The sequence below is a fragment of the Mchenga conophoros genome, linkage group LG9, assembly GCF_057382185.1.
Source record: "Mchenga conophoros isolate Kocher_MC1m ecotype Shallow Benthic linkage group LG9, M_conophoros_male_GT1.1, whole genome shotgun sequence".
Taxonomy (NCBI): domain Eukaryota; kingdom Metazoa; phylum Chordata; class Actinopteri; order Cichliformes; family Cichlidae; genus Mchenga; species Mchenga conophoros.
In genome coordinates, this window is record NC_140534.1 from 1,185,577 (window position 1) to 1,191,576 (window position 6,000).

The following is a 6,000-nucleotide window of genomic DNA, read 5'->3' on the forward strand; positions in this document are numbered from 1 at the left end:
CTTCACCTGTCCCTCCTGAACTTTCTTGCTCATTGTGTCAGATGTTTAGTTACTCCTCGGCCTCCTTTAGCAGTAATGATATCTGTAACAAATGTAGCATATTTGAAGCTCTGGAGGCCAGGATTACTGAATTGGAGACTCGGCTTCGCACCCTTCATTCACCCATAGCTAGCCAGGCCCCTGTAGCTGGTGCAGCCGAAGATAGCGTAGGCCCCGCTAGCTGTTCCCCGGCAGACCCCATGCAGCTGGGGAAAGAGGGCGGCTGGGTCACGGTGAGGAGAAAGCATAGTCCTAAACAGAAGCCCCAGGTTTCCCCACTCTGCGACACACCCGCCGGGGGTCAAACTCTGGTAATTGGTGATTCTGTTCTCAGACATGTGAAGCTAGAGACACCGGCAACCATAGTCAATTGTCTTCCAGGGGCCAGAGCAGGTGACATTGAAGGAAATTTAAAACTGCTGGCTAAGGGTAAACGTAAATTCAGTAAAATCATAATTCACATTGGCAGTAATGACACCCGGTTACGCCAATCGGAGGTCACTAAAATCAATATTGAATCGGTGTGCAACTTTGCCAAAACAATGTGGGACTCTGTAGTTTTCTCTGGTCCCCTCCCCAATCTGACCAGGAGTGACATGTTTAGCCGCATGTTCTCCTTAAATTGCTGGCTGTCTGAGTGGTGTCCCAGAAACGATGTGGGCTTCATAGATAATTGGCAAACCTTCTGGAGGAAACCTGGTCTTGTTAGGAGAGACGGCATCCATCCCACTTTGGATGGAGCAGCTCTCATTTCTAGAAATATGGACAAATTTATTAAACCCCCCAAAATATGACTATCCAGAGTTGGGACCAGGAAGCAGAGTTGCAGTCTTACACGCCTCTCTGCAGCTTCTCTCCTCCTGCTACCCCCCCAAAGACCCATCTCCATAGAGACTGTGTCAGCTTCCAAAAAGACAAAAAACAAACTAAAAGCCAGCAAATTAAACATAAACAATCACAAAGAAAGAACAATACAGTATCCACATCTGAACCAAAGAGTAAAACTGTGAAATGTGGATTATTAAATATTAGGTCTCTCTCCTCCAAGTCTCTGTTAGTACATGACTTAATAATTGATCAACAAATTGATTTACTCTGCCTTACAGAAACCTGGTTGCAGCAGGACGATTATGTTAGTTTAAATGAATCAACACCCCCGAGTCATTCTAACTATCAGAAACCTCGAAGCACAGGCCGAGGGGGAGGTGTGGCAGCAATTTTTCACACCAGCCTATTAATTAATGAAAGACCAAGACAGACTTTTAATTCATTTGAAAGCCTGATGCTTAGCCTCGTCCACCCCAGCTGTAAACTCAGAAACCAGTCTTACTTGTTATCATCTATTGTCCACCTGGGCCTTACACAGAGTTTCTGTCTGATTTCTCAGACTTTTTATCTGATTTAGTTCTGAGCTCAGATAAAATAATTATTGTGGGTGATTTTAACATCCATGTAGATGCTAAAAATGACAGCCTCAACATGGCATTTAATCTGTTATTAGACTCAATTGGTTTCTCTCAAAATGTAAAAGAACCCACCCACCACTTTAATCACACTCTAGATCTTGTTTTAACATATGGCATAGAAACTGAACATTTAACAGTGTTTCCTGAAAACCCTCTCCTGTCTGATCATTTCCTGATAACATTTACATTTACAATAATTGATTACACAGAGGTGGAGAGTAGACTTTATCAAAGTAGATATCTTTCTGAAAGCGCTGTAACTAAGTTTAAGAATATAATCCACCCACTGTTATCATCTTCAATGCCCTGTACCAACACAGAGCAGAGCAGCTATCTGAACGCTACTCCAACAGAGGTCGATTATCTTGTTAATAATTTCACCTCCTCACTACGTACGACTCTGGATACTGTAGCTCCTGTGAAAACTAAGGTCTCTAATCAGAAGTACCTGACTCCGTGGTATAATTCTCAAACACGTACCCTAAAGCAGATGACTCGTAATCTGGAGAGGAAATGGCGTGTCACAAATTTAGAGGATCATCATTTAGAATACAATAGAATTAGAATAGAATTCAACTTTATTGTCATTGCACATGCACAGGTACAGGGCAACGAAATGCAGTTTGCATCCATCCAGAAGTGCTTTAGTGATATAGATATATTACAATATATATTAGCAATAATATAGATATGTGAGTATATTACAGAAATGGGTCTATTATGGTATGTTATAATGTACACGGTATGAAGTATGTTGTGAATATTCTATAACTAAGTATGTACAGGCTGTAGTGAGTACAAGCTATGTACAGGCTATGAACAGGATATAAATATGAAAAACTATACAGAATATGAAATAAATAACTTTACAGAATCTGAGATATACAGCTATACAGAAATGGGAACTATGCAAGTTGTAAACAGTTGTAGGATTAAAGATTATTGAATGTACAGAATGATTATTTACACAGAGCTATACAGTAGTGCAGTTAAGAAAAGTGAGATATGTGGATCATTTCTACAGTATCTATATAAAGTGCTAGTGGTTGTGAGTGGTGGTTCAGTCCATGTTATTATTGTGTGTTTGAGGGTACAGTTGTCCATTGTGGGTGTGTGTATGTTCAGTCCATGTGTTAACGTGGGTCAGATGTCAGGAGGCAGAGTTCAGGAGTCTGACAGCTGTGGGGAAGAAGCTGTTCCGGTACCTGGTGGTCTTAGTCCGGAGGCTCCTGTGGCGCCTCCCAGAGGGCAGGAGGGTGAAGAGTCCATGTGATGGGTGACTGGGGTCTCTGATGATTTTCCCAGCCCTTTTCAGACACCGCTTCCTGTAGATGTCCTTTATGGCAGGAAGTGGTGCTCCGGCGATGCGCTGGGCAGTTTTCACGACCCTCTGCAATGCCTTCCGGTCCGAGGCAGAGCAGTTCCCGTACCAGACTGTTATACAGTTGGTCAGGATGCTCTCGATGGTGCAACGATAGAAGTTCACCAGGATGTCTGAGGACAGGTGGTTCTTCCTCAGAGTCCTCAAGAAGAAGAGGCGCTGGTGAGCCTTCTTGACCAGCTTGGAGCAGTTGGTCGTCCAGGTGAGATCCTCGGAGATGTGGACTCCCAGGAACTTGAAGCTGCTCACATGCTCCACAGCCGTCCCCTTAATGTGGATGGGTGGATGTGGGTCAGCATTCCTCCTGTAGTCCACGATGAGCTCCTTGGTCTTCTTGGTGTTAAGCAGCAGGTTGTTTCTGTCGCACCACTCAGCCAGACGATCCACCTCCTCCCTGTAGGCGGCCTCATCGTTGTCACTGATGAGGCCAATCACCGTGGTGTCATCTGCAAACTTAATGATGGTGTTGGAACCATCAGCAGGTCTGCAGTCGTGGGTGAAGAGGGAGTAGAGGAAAGGGCTCATCACACAGCCTTGTGGTACACCGGCTATGTACCACAGGCCTTCAAGCTGGCTGTAGTTAAACCTTTACTCAAAAAGCATCTCTAGACCCAGCAGTCTTAGCTAATTATAGGCCAATCTCCAACCTTCCTTTCATATCAAACATCCTTGAAAGAGTAGTTGTCAAACAGCTAACAGATCATCTGCAGAGGTTTATTTGAAGAGTTTCAGTCAGGTTTCAGAGCTCAGCACAGCACAGAAACAGCTTTAGTGAAGGTTACAAATGATCTTCTTATGGCCTCTGACAGTGGACTCATCTCTGTGCTTGTCCTGCTAGACCTCAGTGCAGCGTTCGATACTGTCGACCATAATATCCTATTAGAGCGATTAGAACATGCTGTAGGTATTACAGGTACTGTGCTGCAGTGGTTTGTATCATATCTATCTAATAGACTCCAGTTTGTGCATGTAAATGGAGAGTCCTCTTCACACACTGAGGTTAATTATGGAGTTCCACAGGGTTCAGTGCTAGGACCAATTCTGTTTACATTATACATGCTTCCCTTAGGCAGTATCATTAGAAGACATAGCATACATTTACACTGCTATGCAGATGACACCCAGCTCTATCTGTCCATGAAGCCAGATAACACACACCAATGAGTTAAACTGCAGGAATGTCTTAAAGACATAAAGACCTGGATGGCCGCTAACTTTCTGCTTCTTAATTCAGATCAAACTGAGGTTATTGTACTCGGCCCTGAAAAGCCTAGAAATATGGTATCTAACCAGATTCTTACTCTGGATGGCATTACCTTGGCCTCCAGTAACACTGTGAGGAACCTTGGAGTCATTTTTGACCAGGACATGTCCTTCAATGCACATATTAAACAAATATGTAAGACTGCGTTCTTCCATTTGTGCAACATCTCTAAAATTAGAAATATCCTGTCTCAGAGTGACGCTGAAAAACTAGTTCATGCATTTATTACTTCCAGGCTGGACGACTGTAATTCATTATTATCAGGATGTCCAAAAAACTCACTGAAAAGCCTTCAGCTAATCCAAAATGCTGCAGCAAGAGTCCTGACAGGGACTAGAAAGACAGAGCAGATTTCTCCTGTATTGGCTTCCTGTTAAATCCAGAATTCAAAATCCTGCTCCTCACATACAAGGTCTTAAATAATCAGGCCCCATCTTATCTTAATGACCTTGTAGTACCATATCACCCTATTAGAGCACTTCACTCTCACACTGCAGGCCTACTTGTTGTTCCTAGAGTATTTAAAAGTAGAATGGGAGGCAGAGCCTTCAGTTTTCAGGCCCCTCTTCTGTGGAACCAGCTTCCAGTTTGGATTCAGGAGACAGACACTATCTCTACTTTCAAGATTAGGCTTCAAACTTTCCTTTTTGCTAAAGCATATAGTTAGGGCTGGACCAGGTGACCCTGAATCCTCCCTTAGTTATGCTGCAATAGACGTAGGCTGCCGGGGGATTCCCATGATGCATTGAGTTTTTCCTTTCCAGTCACCTTTCTCACTCACTATGTATTAACAGACCTCTCTGCATTGAATCATATCTGTTATTAACCTCTGTCTCTCTTCCACAGCATGTCTTTATCCTGTCTTCCTTCTCCCACCCCAACCGGTCGCAGCAGATGGCCCCGCCCCTCCCTGAGCCTGGTTCTGCCGGAGGTTTCTTCCTGTTAAAAGGGAGTTTTTCCTTCCCACTGTCACCAAAGTGCTTGCTCATAGGGGGTCATATGATTGTTGGGTTTTTCTCTGTATCTACTGTACAATTAAAATGTCTTGAGGTGACTGTTGTTGTGATTTGGCACTATATAAATAAAATTGAATTGAATTGAATTGAGTTGAATGTCTGTTCTGCTACTACTCAAGTTAAAATAGCATATATTCAAATAGTGGCTGGTGCTTAAAAGCTTTTACATTTTCTGGTCTGAGTCTGAATACCTTGGCTGGCGTACTGGACTTACTTTAGTATTAATGCTTAACCAGACAGTTGAGCTAAAGACAAATATAACAGAGGTGACGCGAACATGCAGCACATGTGACATCCAACATATTCTTGAGTGATATGTGTCGTTATAAAATAGAGCATATAACATACTTTATCAGCTACGTTTGACCTTTCCAGGTTTATTTAGGCATCCCATTTCTCTGACAGAGATATACAGGTGACCCCGATAGAGATTTCTTTTTTTTTCTTTGGCCCGTCCCGTCCGGCACTGTAACAATCAGAATTATTGTCTGAAGGCCAAGACAAATGTCCGCCAGATTTATGTTCCCAACTGGATCATTACAACTTTGCCATACTGGTCCACTTGATTGCCATAGTTTGTTTGATCTTTATTATTTTCTTATTTTATTTCCGATGCATGCATCAGAGTGTGAAAGTGTATGAATGTCAGACAATAAGCACTAAACTGTTTCGGAAAAGTGCTTGTGTGAATAGGCATGACTGAGTGAGTGAATTAGTTTTATAAAGCGCTTTGAGTGCTCAGATAGAGTAGAAAAGCACTATATAAGAACCAGTCCATTTACCATTTACCATGGTACCATTTACCAAGTCACTTAGATAACCTAAAATGTTATT